This window comes from Callorhinus ursinus, unplaced genomic scaffold (genome assembly GCF_003265705.2).
Source record: "Callorhinus ursinus isolate GAN/ISIS: 27379988/994484 unplaced genomic scaffold, GSC_fseal_2.0 scaffold3, whole genome shotgun sequence".
In the NCBI taxonomy this organism is placed as follows: Eukaryota; Metazoa; Chordata; class Mammalia; order Carnivora; family Otariidae; genus Callorhinus; species Callorhinus ursinus.
The window spans coordinates 75,094,553-75,111,617 of NW_027397065.1; the positions used below are offsets into that span (position 1 = coordinate 75,094,553).

The window sequence follows — 17,065 nt, forward strand, 5'->3', positions numbered from 1 at the left end:
TAAAGTTTGGTTGTGGTAAATTTATTTAAAATATTTTCTTTGAGAGAAGATTGCTGAGTAGATCTTTCAATATTAAAAGCAAAAAGGTACCTCTGTAATAAAAGGAAGAGTATTAATTGTTCATCCATCAGGCCAACTCAAGCTAGGTCTTTCTTTTCAGTGCAGCAACATATTTTAGGGCAACAAAGTTCAGAATGGATACCATGACCTCTTTGGAAAGCATACAAGTTATATTAGGTCATCACTTTGTGAGCCAGACTCTGACCACGGAAAGAGAGAGATACAGGAAGTCAGCATAAGTTGCAGACATGCCAACTCTATTGGTTCCCATGTTAGCTACCTAATGTTGGGCTTTATCTCCTTTCTTCTTCTTCTTATTCATCACTATCTTCAACCTGTTGTATGACCAGATCAGCAGACCCATCCTCTACAATCTCCATGTATGATCTATTCTCATCTTCACTCCAGTGCCATCTGGAATCCTTATCTCCATCTGATGGGGACATTAGATGCTGTTCAGCTTCCAAATCAATGGGGAGGCTGTCTATGCCCACTTCAGTGCCTGTAGTATCTGTAGCGCCTGGTTCCTTCCTGGACCACTTGCCCTGTTATATCAGTCACATGGCGTTTGCATTTTCTGCAGATTAATTTGCATGCCTGGTGAATTGTTCAGAAATGGCTACTGAGGTGGTCCAGCCTGCTAAATCTTTTCCCACAGGCTCGACATGGATAAGGCCTTTCTCCTGTGTGGCAGTGAGGGTGGAGCTTGAGGTCTGCCTTCCACTTCACCAGGTGTATGCAGTATGGGCACTTGAACCGCATCTGGGGCAGATCATCTGGAAAGCTTCTGGATGTGACATCAGATCCTGGACCATACGGATAGCTCACAGGAGTAGAGTCCATTTCAGCATCAATTTGTGCTTGTTCTTCAGATTGGGAAATGTGGCTAGGAGAATCTGATGTTCATGCTTCTCATTTGCTTGACTTATAATGAGCAGCTTCAGGAGACAGTGACAACCTCAAATGTTTGGACATTTTAAAGGAATCTTTCCTTTGTTCATGCTTAGTCAAAGGCTGTTGAGTATTCCTTTGGGAGGCTGGATGGTAATTATACTTACTCCAAGATTTCCCACTTATTATACCTGTTCCTTGATCTGAGCTTAGGTGAGAATGTGGAGAACTGGTTTCTTCTTGCCAGCCACAGCTATAAAAGGAGGAATGTTCTATACCATTAGAATTGGCATCTTTATCGGAGAGACTGAAATAGCCATCTTTTTCTTTCTCACTAATGTCTAGTGAAGATTTAATAAAGGTCTTACATATGCTAATGACATCAGTCATCTGAAGGAAGCTAGCGGCCTGACATCACAGGGTTTACACTTTCCCCCAATACTGTTCATAAATCCCAGGGAAGGGCTCTTTAAAGACCAGCTTGTAGACGGTATACAGCCTAAGCAAAAAGAGTATATAGTTCTTTAATAAGTTATATTTCAAATATTTCAGTTTTATTCTTTCTATAATTTTCAATCTTACTACAAAATAATGATATCGGAAAAGGGATACTTAATTAGCTGTATTGAGTTGTTTAATTTTACTCTGGGAATTAAGTTTTCTCATAATTATAGGATAATAGTTTATCTCATTTATTTTCTTTTATTTTAAAGATTTTATTTATTTGAGAGAGAGAGAGAGAGAGAGAGAGAACACGAGAGGAGGGAGGGTCAGAGGGAGAAGTAGACTCCCCGCTGAGCAGGGAGCCCGATGTGGGGCTCGATCCTGGGACTCCAGGATCATGACCCGAGCCGAAGGCAGTCGCTTAACCAACTGAGCCACCCAGGCGCCCCTATCTCATTTATTTTCTTCAGTATATATGTAGACAGTCAAGCAAAAATGAAGCCCACAGAATGTAAGTGATTGTTCATGACTAAACAGGATGTCCGTGGCAGAGACTAGGGTAGATCCCATGTGCCCTGCCTTCCAAAGTTAGGATCATCTCACCTATATTCTAAATACTTTCCCTGTTTCTTTATAGGTAAAGTTAACTAAATATAGCTTCTCTCAGTTTGTACTGAAATGTTTATGTTCTGAGTTCCAATCACCTTTAATTCTCAGAAAAAAAAAACACTTTATTTACTCTACAGCTATACTAATATAAAATTACTACCGTATGGAAAATGCACATTCTACACTTCAAACCAATTTAGATAGTAAATGCTTCAGAGTTGTTTCCATATCTTCTCAAAATTGTGTCCCTCTGTCCTGGCTCATTTCCTGGAACATAATAAACACTCAATAACGATGTTTTTCAATGGAGTTTTTGAATTCAAAGTCAGTTCTATTCATTTCAGAATACACTATGATACATATTTAATTTCCAGATGATAGAATTATCTACTACATTTTCCTAAGAATTGAATTAAGATTTTTTTTTCTTTTCTGATGTCCTCACTAAAACTTGTAGAAGCAAATAGATTATATGAATTCTATGACTTATGTGAAACACAACCTGAGATTAAGTAGTTATAATATTGAGTTCAGTCTTTCTGCTCTCTCCTTGAAATAGTGAGCACATTTAAATTACAATTCCAAATACTGAGATCAAATTTTTATGGCATTTATTCACTAAATTTATAGCTGCAATACTTGATAATCACATTGAATTGTATGACCGGCCCATTAAGAATAACTTTCCTTTTTTAAATCATAGACCATAGTTTAAATGACTGTGCTCTATATAGAAAATGTGAGGTCAAAGAGAAATACTGCCTTAAAAATGGCAATATTCTAAAGCCCCAGGTATAAATTATTATTTTTATATAAAGCTTTGATATAAGAGGAAAATAATATTTTCTTTAACTATAGTAGATTGTCATTCCCCAGTGTCCAAACAATATATTTTTAAAGAAATTGTAGGTATAATTTTTTTTTAATGCTACTCATTGCAGGTGGCTGGGTATAATTAGTGTTATTAATTTTGGTTCACAACTCCTTGCAAAAAGCAGGATAGGTACATTAAAAATCCATAAATATATGTTTCATAGTGATTATATGCTTCATATTTTAGGTGATTATTATATTATAAAATGTTCCTTTAAAAAAATAAACTCTGATTTAAATGAGTGGTTGTTGGCATGATCTACTTTTCCACTCAGTGGACCTAATGTTCTCTTGAGACGCTGAATCTTGATTTAATTTATTTGTTCCACGTTTAGTTGAAAATGTTGAGAACATTCTAGCAAGATAAAAAAATAATGTTTTCATGTAAAATTGCCATTCTAAAGGAGTCAGATTAAATGGACTATTGATTAATAATCTAATGTTTATATCCAATTAAATGACATTCAAAGTTCAAGCTAATTTTAGTCTTTGATGCATTCATAGACTTCAAGAAAACAGGGTATTCGTTTTGCCTTTTTACCATGCAGTAGCTTTAGTATTCAAAAGGTCCTGTGTTTCTGTATAAATTATATTAAAGATAAATCAATTCCTAGACAAAATGGATTATTTTAAAAGCCACAAACACTAGATTCATTATAATCTATTTTTTAACATTGCAGTTGTAGTCAAATACATGCAATAAGTGTAAAAGTATATAAGTATATTCTGAAATTTCTTGTGCATATAAAATGATACAAAGACAATTTAATGAGTACTGTGTATCTACCACCTGTCTTAAGGAATAAAATAATACATATGAAGTTGAAGTCTCCTAAGTGCATGTTACATGTTCTGTTTCTCTCCACCATTCCATCAGATTGCATTTCTAGAGTATCATTTTAATATATTAAAGTTTTTTTAAAATTGTATTTATTTATTTGAGAGAGAGAGAATGAGAGATAGAGAGCACGAGAGGGAAGAGGGTCAGAGGGAGAAGCAGACTCCCTGCTGAGCAGGGAGCCCGATGTGGGACTCGATCCTGGGACTCCAGGATCGTGACCTGAGCCGAAGACAGTCGCTTAACCAACTGAGCCACCCAGGTGCCCAATATATTAAAGTTTACAAAATGAACTTATAATTTTCCTATCCTCCTTCAATCTCGCTTTTTATTTCAATATAATATCCTAGCAATTTACCCATATTTACACATGTAGTTCAATTTTATACATTTTGACTGTTGAATAGTTCCATTGTATATATTGCGGTATTTAGCTCTTCCCTTGCTGTTTATTTCCTACTGCCAGTGAAATTGTTATAAAGGTCCTTATCCATATCTTTCTACACCTGTACAAGCATTTTTCTAGGGTTTGTAGAAGTAGAATTTTGTGTATATGGTATACACATTTTTAAATGCATATATATTGAAATTATTCTCTAAATTGGGTATGGTAATTGACACACTCACTAGCATTCTTTTAAGAGTTCCCATTGTTCTACATCCCTGCTAGTATTTGGAAATCAGGTGGCTTTTTTGTTTTTTTGTTTGTTTGAAGAATGAGAGTTGTGATTTTTATGATTTTTACTTTAAATTCCCTGATTACAATTAAAGTTAACATTTTCTGAAGTTTATTGGCTGTTTGGTTTCCCTTTCTTAAATCACCTTCTACTCTGTCCATTTGTTTCCAACTTTACTGTCAGTTGTTTCATTTTAAATTTGTAAGAATCCTTTATATATTCTGTTTAATAATCCTTTATTTTAATGTTTAAACTTTCATTGAAATGAGAAATTTTTCTATGCTTTATGACATGTGTATCTGGACAAAGAATTATACATACCTTAAGGACATAATGAGATATATTATCTTTGCTTCTAAAAGTTATGAAAACTTAATTTTATGCACATAGGTCTTTATTTAAGGGGTTTGTAATTGCAAAACAGATTTTAAGAAGTTATTACAGGTAGAATTGCTTGTAAAATATTTTAAAAATGAAAATCTGGGGATGCCTGGGTGGCTGAGTAGGTTAAGTGTCTGCCTTCAGCTCAACTTGTGATATTGGGGTCCTGGGATCGAGCTGGGTCAGTTGGGCTCCCTGCTCAGCAGGCAGCCTGCTTCTCCCTCTCTCTAACTCCTCCCCGTCACTGCTCCTGTTCTCTCTCACTATTTAACTCTCTCTCAAATAAATAAATAAAATCTTAAAAAAATGAAAATCTGTGGTGTGTGATGTGTTCACATCCTAGTGCATGCATCACCAGATTTTAAATGATGAAACATGTCACTGGAATATTTAATATTTTAAACTAAAGTACATGCAATAACTAGCTATGTGTATGTATGGTATGTTTTGGTGAGGATGAATCTATTGAATGTGCTGTATTAAAATATAACTTCTGTAAGATTTATATGTCAGAAGACTCAAACTTCAGAACCAGTCCTCTTTGACCTATAAATTTTACCTGGTCTGACCATGTAGAAAAGAATTTATGCATACACACACCCAAAGTGAAAACCAAGCTATTTTCAAAAAGCTAAGTGTTTGAATGACAGCGAAAAAGTAGTCAATCTGACAGGTTTCCTGTTCTGTAACTAGTAATAATGATCTACCCTAGAAAATACTGGTAATATTCACTAACTCATGTCAAATGGTCTCTCACAGTCTCCCATAATCCCATGGATTATGCAGGCCCCAAACAGTGAATCTCCATATTTAACCAGATGATTGACTCATTCCACTAGATCTATAACAATGAAGACTTTCTTACATAATTAATTATTATGGTAGACTAGACATATCATTCTTCTCTATAATAATCATACCCGCTGGGAATTATTACTTAAATTCTGTATTTATTAGACATTTCAAAATTAACTCCTTAGTGTATCATTAGTGTCATTCAGCTGCTTCAGTTTCTGAGGGTGTGCACTTTCTGTGTGGTCGTCCTTCAATAATGGTGAACGTGAAGCCGTCTAAGACTCACTGATTAGGTGAGCAGAGATGGACCTAGACTTGAACATTGTTATTAATCATGAGAATAACAAAGTTGTTATTACTTCAAGTTTAATTGCCATGGATCTTATAATATATTTTATTAATAGTGCTTTTATTTGGTTGAAGCAAAAAGACAAACAGAATTACCATAGTGTTAATTTTTATGGTATGCATACAAAATGTATGTTAATCCCTCTTTCCAGGATTCATGCATTCAGTTGTCATATATTTTTAAAGTCCTTTAATCTGTACCAATTTCTTAGACATACTTTGTCTTTCATGATCTTGATATTTGTGAAGCAAACAGGAAAGATATTTGGTAGAATTAACCAAAATTAGAGTTTTCCAGATACTTCCTCATTGTTTCAGGTTAAGCATTTTATTATTTTAGGTAAAATATCATGGGAGTGATGTTGTACCCTTCTCGGGGCAACATATCAGGAGGAATGTGGTGACAGTTTGTCCCATTAGTGGCAATCTTCACTTTGATCCTTCATTAAAGTGATTAAGGTAATGCTTGATTATTTTTTCCAATATGGAGTCAGTATTGCCCTTTATATTTAAGAAGTAATTTATGGGGTGATTACTTGAGATTTTATAATATCATGTTCTTCATTACACCTTTATCCTATAGTTTAATTGTACATTTTAGCAATTCATTCTACATTTATTAGGATTCTACTGTAAGGAAAAGTTTTTCTTATTTCCATATATATATATATGGAAGTTCCATATCTTATTGTCCACTCCCAAATACTGAATGTTCTTTGTGGTTCTTAGATATCATATTGTACAAGTAGAGTTTACTGGATTTACTTGGTTAGTAAATGTAGCTAAAATTTAGAAATGAAATGATCACTGAGTGATCAGAAAGAAAATAACAGTATTTTATCTAAATTTGGAACATCTCATGCCATTCTTCTGGCATGATTAAATTAGAAGTATATGATAACCATTTTGTTACACATTATTTGACAAATTATAATTCAAATAGATACAAAACTGAATTGTGCTTCCCTTTGTATTTTGATACTAATAGCTTCTGATTGTGTTATTTGAACTAAAGGAAAATATGTCACATAAAAATGTTATCTTGGAAAAAAATGTTATTTGAATCGCAATGCCTGGGAAGATGGCAGAGTAGGAGGATCCTAAACTCACTCTGTCTCACATTTACAACTAGATATCACTCACATTCTGTAAATAAACAGAGAATAATCCAAAGACTGGCAGAACAAACTCCACAACTAAACATAGAGAAGGAATCACATCTGATTGATTAGGAAGGGCAGAAATGGTGGTCAGATCTGTCTGTAGGAGGGAAAAGAGTTGCAGGCATGGAGGGCAAAGAAATCATCCCTTGCACCATGGAGCACACACAGAGAAGACAAATCCCCAAAACGACTGGCTTTGAAAACTAGAGGGGCTGAATTCCCTGAGTTTGTATAACTAGTGGGACTTAAAGCCTGGAGCTTTAAAAAGTCAGCTGACTTAGCAGTGGGCTAGCAGGGAGGGTCAGTGATAGCTGGGTCCCTGCTCTGAAAGAGATAGCAACCTGTGGAGAGCTAACACAGAAGGTAGAGTTAGCACAGAGATAGCAACCTGTGGAGAGTTAACACAGAAGGTAGAGTTAGCACAGTGGGGAAAACAGGAGAAAGATCTCTTTATACCGATTTTGGAGCATGTTGGGGCCTCTCCAGGAACAAAGAAGCTTTTCCTCCCTGCCCCCTGGCATAAACACAGTGCCTCCTGCAGGAGGAAACCCTGCACAGACACTTGCTCCTTAACCTCCCCAGCAGTACATCCCACCCAGGTGTTCTAAGGACTTGCCCATTTCAAACCTGCTGGCCTCAGCCTTGGGTTCAGAGCACATTTTGTCAACCCTGCGCATGCCCTGCTCAGCCACTTCACACAGACACAGTGTGTACCTGGTACCAAACAAAAGTTAAAAGAATTCATGACCAGTAAACCAGCCCTAGGGAAAATGTTAAGGGGGACTCTGTGAGTGGAAAATGAAAACCATAAGTAAGAGTAAGGAAAATAGGAAGAACAAAAGAAAAAAAAAAGTACACGTGTAAAAATCAGTCAAGAGAAGCACATAACAAAAGGATGTAAAATATGATACCAAATATCTGAAAGGTGGGGGGAGAACAGTAAAGAATGAGATCAAAGTTAAGCAACCATCAGCTTAATACAGACTGCTATATGCAGAAGGTGTTATATGTAAACTGATAGGTAACCACAAATCAAAAAACAGTAATAGATATGTGAAAAACAAAAAATAAGGAATCCAAGGATATCACTAAAGAAAACCAGCAAACCATGGAAGAAAGAAAGAGAAGAAAGGGTCAGAGAAAAACTACAAAAAACAGGGGTGCCTGGGTGGCTCAGTAGGTTAAGCGGCTGCCTTCGGCTCAGGTCATGATCCCAGAGTCTTGGGATTGAGTCCCTCATCAGGCTCCTTGCTCAGTGGGAAGCCTGCTTCTCCCTCTCCCTCTGCCTCCCTCTCCCTCTGCTTGTACTCTCTCTCTCACTCTCTGATAAATAAATAAAATCTTAAAAAAAAAACAAACCTACAAAAAACAACCACAAAACAAGTAGCAAAATGGCAATAAATACATACCTATCAATGGTTACTTTGAATGTAAATGGATTAAATACTCCAATCAAGAGACATTGGGTGACAGAGTGGATTAAAAAACAAGATCTATCTATATGCTTCCTACAAGAGGCTCATTTCAGACCTAAAGACATATGCAAATTTGAAAGTGAGGGAGTAGAGAAGCATTTATCATGCAAATAGATGCCAAAAGAAAGCCAGAGTAGCAATACTTATATCAGACAAACTAGACTTTAAAACAAAGTTTATAAAAAGGACAAAGAAGGACATGATATAATAACAAAGGAGATAATCCAACAAGAAGATATAACAAGTGTTTATATTTATGCACCCAATATGGGAGCAACCAAATACATAAAACAGCTAATAACAAACATAAAGAAACTAATCAATAGTAATGCAATAATAGTAGGAGACTTTAACACCCCGTTTACATCAACAGACAGTCTATCCAAATAAAAAATCAACAAGGAAATATTGGCTTTGAATGATACACTGGACCAGATGGATTTAATAGCTATATTTAGAATATTTCATCCTAAAACAGCAGAATACACATTCTTTTCAAGTGCACATGGAATATTCTTCAGAACAGATCACATATTAGGCCACAAAACATGTCTCAACAAATTCAGAAAGACTGAAGTCATACCATGCATCTTTGCTGACCACAACATTATGAAACTAAAAATCAACCATAAGAAAAAATCAGGGAAAAAACACAAATACAAGGAAGTTAAATGACATGATCTAGACGGTGAATGGGTCAACCAAGAAATCAAAAAAGAAATGAAAAAGTACGTGGAAACAAAAATAAAAACGCAGTGCTCCAAAACCTTTGGGATGCAGCAAAGTGGTTGTTAAGATGGAAGTTGGTAGCAATACAGTCCTACCTCAAAAAACAAGAAAAACCTCAACCTAACCTTATTCGGAGAGGAGCTAGAGAAAGAACAACACACAAAATCCAAAACAAGCAGAAAAAAGGAAATACTAAGTATTAGAGCAGAAATAAATGACACAGAAACTAAAAAACCAAACCAAAACAAACAAACAAACAAAAACAACAATAGAACAGATCAGGAAACCAAGATCTGGTTCTTTGAAAAGATCAAGAAAATTGCCATACCGCTAGCCAGACTCATGGAAAAAAAAAAAAGATGCATATAAACAAAATCACAAATGAAAGAGGAGAAATAACACCACAGAAATACAATTGTAAGAAAATATGAAAAACTATATGCCAAAAAATTAGACAACTTAGAAAAACTGGATAAATTCCTATGAACATATAACCTACCTAAACAGAAGCAGGAAGGAATAGAAAATTTGAACAGACCAGAAAGGAGGTTGATTCAGTAATCAAAAAACTCCCATCAAAAGTCTAGAATCAGAGAGCTTCATCAGCAAATTTCTATCAAACATTTAAGAAGAGTTAATACCTATTTTTCTCAAACTATCCCAAACAATAGAAAGAGGAAAATTCCAAACTCATTCTATGAGGTCAGTATCACCCTAATACCAAAACCAGATAAAGACCTCAGAATAAAGAGAACTACAGACCAATATCTCTGATGGACGTAGTTGTAAACATCCACAGCAAAACACCAGCAAACTGAATCAAACAGTACATTAAACAAAAGCATTCACCACAATCAAGTGGGATTTATTCCTGGGATGTAAGAGTAGTTCAGTATTTGCAAATCCATCAGTGTGATGCATCACATCAATGAGAGAAAGGATAAAAAAATGATCATTTCAATAGATACAGAAAAAGCAGTTGACAAACTACAACATCAATTCATGATAAAAGTCCTCAACAAAGTAGATTTAGAGGAAACATACCTCAACATAATAAAGGCTGTCTATGAAAACCCATAGTAAACATCATATTCAATGGGAAAACCTGAGAGCTTTTCCCCTAAGATCAGAAACAAGGCAAGGATGTCCATTCTCATCACGTTTATTCAACATAGTACTGGAAGTCCTAACTACAGTGATCAGACAATATCCAAATTGCTAAGGAAGAGGTAAATCTTCCACTCTTTGCAGATGTCATGATACTACATACAGAAAACTAAAGACTCCACCAAAAACTAGAACTAATGAATTCAGTAAAGTTACAGGATACAAAATCAATGTACAGAAATATGGTGCATTTCTATACAACAGAGTAATAAAGAATATACAGTAATAATGAAGCAGCAGAAAGAGAAATTAAGAAAACAATCCCGTTTACAAAATAATACCTAGGAATAAACCTAACCAAACTGGTGAGTGACCTATACTCTGAAAACCATAAAGCATTGCTGAAAGAAATTTAAGATGATATAAAGAAATGGAGAGACATCCCATGCTTATGGGTGGGAAGAACAAATATTGTTAAAATATCTATACTACCTAAAGCAATCTACAGATTTAATGTGATCCCTATCCAAATCACAACAACATTTTTCACAGAAATAGAACAAAAAATCTTAAAATTTATATGGAACCACAGAAGACCCCAAATAGCCAAAGCAGTTTTGAAAAAGAAAATCAAAGTTGGAGGTATCACAATTCCAGACTTCAAGGTACATAAAACTGTAGCAATCAAAACAGTATGGCACTACCACAAAAATAGACATAGAGATAAATAGAATAGAATAGAAAGCCCAGAAATAAACCCATAATTATATGGTCAGTTAGTCTTTGACAAAGCAAGAAAGAATATCCAATGGGAAAAAGACAGTCTCTTAAGCAAATGGTGTTGGGAAACCTGGTCAGCCACATTCAAAACATTGAAACCAGACGACTTTGTGACATCAAACACAAAAAAACTCAAAATGGATTAAAAACATAAATATAAGACCTAAAACCAAAAAATCCTGAAAGAGAGCATAGGCAGTAACTTCTTTGACATCGGCCAGAGCAACATTTTTCTAGATACGTCTCCTGAGGCAAGGAAAGAAAAGCAAAAATATACTATCGGGACTTCATAGTCCCGATATGAAGCATGGGACTTCATGCACAGCAGAGGAAACAACAAAACTAAAAGACAGCCTACAGAATGGGAGAATATATTTACAAATGACATATCTAATGAAAGATTAATAACTCAAATACTACGAACTGATACAACTCAACACCCCCAAAATGAATAATCCACTTTAAAAAAGTTGAGAATGCATGAACAGATGTTTCTCCAAAGAAGACATACAGATGTCCAGTATATGAATAGATATATTCATATATATCCAGATATATGAAAAGATGCTCAACATCACTCATCATCAGGGAAATACAAATCAAAACTACAATGAGATATCACCTCACACCTGTCAGAATGGCTAAAATCAAAAACAAGAAACAAGTATGGCAAGGATGTGGAGGAAAAGGAACCCTGGTGCACATTTGGTGGGAATGCAAACTGGGGCAGCCACTCTGGAAAACAGTATGGGGGTTCCTCAAAAAGTTAAAAATATAACTATCTTATGATCCAGTAATTGCACTACTGTGTATTACCCATTGAATACAAAAACACTAATTCAAAAGGATATATGAACCCCTTTGTTTATTGAGCATTATTTACAATAGCCAAAGTATGGAAGCAGCCAAATGTCCATTGATAGATGAATCGATAAAGAAGATGTAGTGTTTATATATGTATGTGTGTGTATGTACATAGGTGTATATGTATACATATACACACACAATGGAATATTCAGCCATAAAAAGGAATGAAATCTTGGCATTTGTAATCACATGGGTGGAGCTAGAGAATATAATGCTAAGCAAAATAAGTTAGTCCAAGAAAGACAAACACCATATGATTTCACTCATAGGTGGAATTTAAGGAACAAAACAAATGAGCAAAGGGGAAAAAAAAGACAAACCGAGAAACATACTGTTAAGTATAGAGAACAAAATCATGGTTACCAGAGGAGATGTGGGTAGGAGGTTGGGTGAAATAGGTGATGGGGATTAAGGGGTGCACTTGTCATAATGAGCACTGGGTGATGAATTATTGTATCACTATATTGTACACCTGAAGCTAATATAACACTGTGTGTTAACTAAACTGGAGTTAAAATGAAAGATACAGTATCTCACTGAGTTACATAAAGTATAAGGCATATTTTTATCATTCTATAGATGAAGAAAGGTAAGATCTAGAGAAGTAGTTTTCAGACTTTTTTTCTTTTAATGAGACACATTTAAGCCATAAGAATGTTCAAGTTTTCAACATGCCTCAAAAACATTTTTAGATTATTAGGTTGTAACACAGACAAAAAGTTGTCAACTCTTGACTATAAAAAAGCACACACATACACAAACACAAAGTAAGTCTAAGTTTATTGGCTCTATAGCAGTAAAATAAAATAACAATGTGAAGATTCTTATTAGTGCCTTGGAAGTATAGATACAAACAGATGTTTTCAGTGTTCTATGTTTTTAGTGTTTGGGGATGTGTGGTTAGTGGTTCAAAGAAGATATTTACATTCAGGGAAGTGGTTGCGAGTGAGTAAAGTTCATAACATAATAGTTTAGAAAAGGTGTGTGGGAAAAGGTATGAATCTTGAAGCAAGTCAGGATAACTAAACTGTTGTTTGAAAAGAAAATTGTTTGCTCAGAAGATAACTGATGTCCTGATAAAAGACTTGTTTGCTTAGATGGATAAACTCTTTGTCCAGATACATTTGTTTACAGGAATTTCCCAAAGTAAACAGTAAAATTATTAATTTACACCCTTATCTTCATGAAAAGAATGTTTTGGACAAAGTAATTATGCCATTTTGATACAAATGATCTCATTTCTCAGTCCTGATCATTAAGCTATGTGGATTCAAGTAGTCTCATCTCAATTTCTAAGGTTATAAATGATTCCCTTGATAAAAAGGTGATGATATAACATTCTGCCTCACTCAGGAAATGATATTGGAATGTAAATCATTGAGAGTGATGAATAACTCTAATTTTTAACATAAAATGAATTATTCACCAGTGTTATTTTAAATGAAAAATGCTATTCTATCAAATTATTTATAAAAAACCTAAAATACGATGATGTAATACTCTTTTTTTAAGAATCATTGCCTGAGATGCAAACTTAAATGCCAATAAATTTGCATGATGAAATTGAATTTCCTCTTTTCTAACACCAAAGGAAAGATCTGTTTTATAAGAATCTATTCCTATAATTATTATCACTCCTTCTACATATGAACCATGTACTTTAAAAAAATCATGATTTCCTTTATGTACATATATCAAGATAATTTAGGTTAAACACATATGCACACATACCGGGAGGTGCGCGCACACACACACACACACACACACACACACACACACACACACAAGAATTATTGTAGAGGCGCCTGGTTGGCTCAGTCGGTTAAGCGTTCAACTCTTCATTTTGGCTCAGGTCATGATCTCAGGGTTGTGAGATCGAGCCCTGCATCAGGCTCCGCTCTAGGTGTGGAGTCTGCTTAGGATTCTCTCTCTCGGGCGCCTGGGTGGCTCAGTCGGTTAAGCCACTGCCTTCAGCTCAGGTCATGATCCTGGAGTCCCGGGATCGAGTCCCGCATCGGGCTCCCTGCTCGGCAGGGAGTCTGCTTCTCCCTCTGACCCTCCCCTCTCTCATGTTCTCTCTCTCTATCTCATTCTCTCTCTCAAATAAATAAATAAATCTTTAAAAAAAAAAAAAAAAAAAAAGGATTCTCTCTCTCTCCCTCTCCCTGTGCCCCTCCCCCTTCCTATTCTAAAAAAAAAAAAAATTCTTTAAGTATAGTAGTCTGGGTTTTGCAGTTTATTACCAGTTTTTTGTTTGTTTTTGGTGAGATGTTTGACGAATTCAATTCTCTGAGCATATCTTTTTTTTTTTTTTTTGTCTGGAAAATTAGGGCTTTGAGATTTATAATCTTTAAGATTCCTTTTCTACTCTCATCATTTTATAAGGCTAGGTTGTGCTTGGGTGTATATATGTATGTGTGTGTTTTTGAAAAACTGTAAATTCTGAAATTCTGTAGAAACTTAAGGTATAATTGTCATTAGGACACAGTAGGTCACAAGCAAGTTTTGTTTGTATTCTAACAACTTCATGAAATAAGAGTTGCTTTTTCAGATGAGCAAACTCTGAGTTTAGATAAATTGGTTTACACAAATTTCTTGAATCAAAGAGTAAAATATTTATTAGTTGCCACACATGTCTAATGTCAGGTATAAGTAAATAGTAAAGTCTATTCTGACTGGTAATATCATAGGACATTTGGCAGATAGGGTACAGAGAAGATACTATTGTTTATATGTATATCATGAACCTCTGGAGCATTTCTTAATGTTCAGATTGAAAGATGGATGAACCCAGAAAAATGACATTTCCTTATGTAGTCGTAAGTAGAGAAGCTTTTAATTTTAGTTCAGTGAATCTTTTAAAATGTTTCCCAGGAAATTTCATTCAATTTGACAAATATTTACATAGCACTTAATACTGTAGATAATAATTCAGTGTCCTAGTTGGCATGCCTTGGGATTCCTGTCCTTCATAAAACTATGCAAAGTTGCCATTTTTCCAGAGGAGTTTCAGTTCTTAACTGAAATAAGAAAAATTAGTTGCTTTCAATAATCTTTATAAAGATTTAAGAATGACATCTGTGAAAAATCTTTTAAATATGAAATGCTGTGAATATAAAGCCTGGGATATAAATCAAGATGCAGAATACTTCTTCAATCTTCATGAACATGATGGCATCAACTTGATGCTCAGTTATCTTTGTCACCCGGAGCTTTTTGAGATGGAGACCTGTAAACACAAGTGCTATGTCTAGAATCTTTAAAATGTCATTAAGAAATGAGAGGAAATATCAAGGAGAATTATGACAAAAAAGATAAGGGCTTACAGCATGTTGGAGCTCATTTGAGAAATATAAGAATGCTAGACAAATCACCTAAGCAATTGATATTTGCATGAAAAGAATTTTGAAAATTTATTTTCTCATGTGAAACAAAATTATTGTCAATCATCATAAAAAATATTGAGTGCCTCCTGTGTGTTCTGTGGGTCTAGATATTTGTTTTACACACATAGGTTATGCTATAATTATGTCTTGTACATACTGAATTTTAATTACTGAAATGCAAGAGAGTTTCCACAGTACATATGTTTACATAATGAGGTCATTTTGAAAATAATCTTTTCCTTCTCTGCAATTAATATACCAGAATATCTGACTTATTAATTTATTTATTCATTCATCTGTTTTTCAGTTACCTGCTATTTGTTCGTCATTGTTTTAGGCGCTGAGAGTATTACAAAAGACTCCATTCCCTCGTGAATCTTATCTTTCATGTTGATTCTAGACTTAAGAAACTGGGTTGGCTTATCAGCTATGACACTTCTGCATAATTGCATTTCTGCAAATGGTGTGTCAGCAGTCAGTTTCCCAGGAGACCACTACAAAAATTGTTGATCAAGCAAAACTAAGTTTACAGGCATACCTCGGAGATATTGCAGGTGCAATTCCATACCCCCACAGTAAAGTGAATATTGTAATAAAGCAAGTCAAATAAAGGTTTTGGTTTCCTAGTGCATATAAAAGTTACGATTACACTATACTGTAGTCTATTAAATGTGCATGGAATATCAAATATATACACTTTGATTAAAAAATACTTTATTGCTAAAAAATGCTAACTGTCATCTGAGCTTTCAGTGAGTCCTAATCTTACTGGTAGAGGGTCTTGTCTTGATGGTGATGGCTGCTGACTGATCAGCATGGTGGTTGTTGAAGGGTGGGGTGGCCATGCCAACTTCTTAAAAGAGGACAACAATGAAGTTTGTTGCATCAGTTGACTTGTCCTATTCACAGATTTTTCTGTAGCATGTGATGCTGTTTGATGGCATTTTGTCCACAGTAGAACTTCTTTCAAAATTGGAACTTACCCTCTCAAACCCTGCTACTGTTTTATCAACTAAATTTGTGTAGTATTTTAAATCCGTTGCTGACATTTCAATAATCTTAACAGCATCTTGACCGGAAGCAGATTCCATCTCAAAAAAATATTCCCTTTGCTCTTCTGCAAGAAGTAACTCCTCAGCCATTAAAGTTCTCTCTTGAGATTGCAGCAACTCAGTCCCACCCTCAGGCTCCACTTCTAGCTCTCCTGCTATTTCTATCCTATCTGCACTTAACTTCTTCTACTGAAGCCTTGCCCCCTCAAAGTCATCCATGAGGATTGGAATCCACTTCTTCCAACTCCTAGTAAGGCTGATATTTTGACCTATTTCCATGAAGCATGAATGTTCTTAATGCCATCTAGAATGGTGAATACTTCCCGAAAGTTATTCAGTTTACTTTGCCCAAATCCATCAGAGGAACTTCTATCTATGACATCGTATGCGATGTATTTCTTAAATAACAATACTTAAAAGTCAGAATTACTCCTTGATCCATGGCTGCAGAATGGAGGCTGTGTTGGCTGGCATGAAAACAACATTAATCTCATTGTACACCTTCATCAGAGCTCTTGGGTAGCCAGGTGTATTGTCAACGTGCAGTAATATTTTCAAATTTTATTTATTTATTTTAGAGTGAGAGCACA

The 17,065-nt window shown here is 35.0% G+C and overlaps 1 pseudogene; it reads right to left on the bottom strand.

The window, feature by feature from the left end:
• Positions 1-336: 336 nt before the first annotated feature.
• On the bottom strand, positions 337-16,268 carry LOC112820444 (zinc finger and BTB domain-containing protein 8A pseudogene; annotated as a pseudogene).
• Positions 16,269-17,065: the final 797 nt, after the last annotated feature.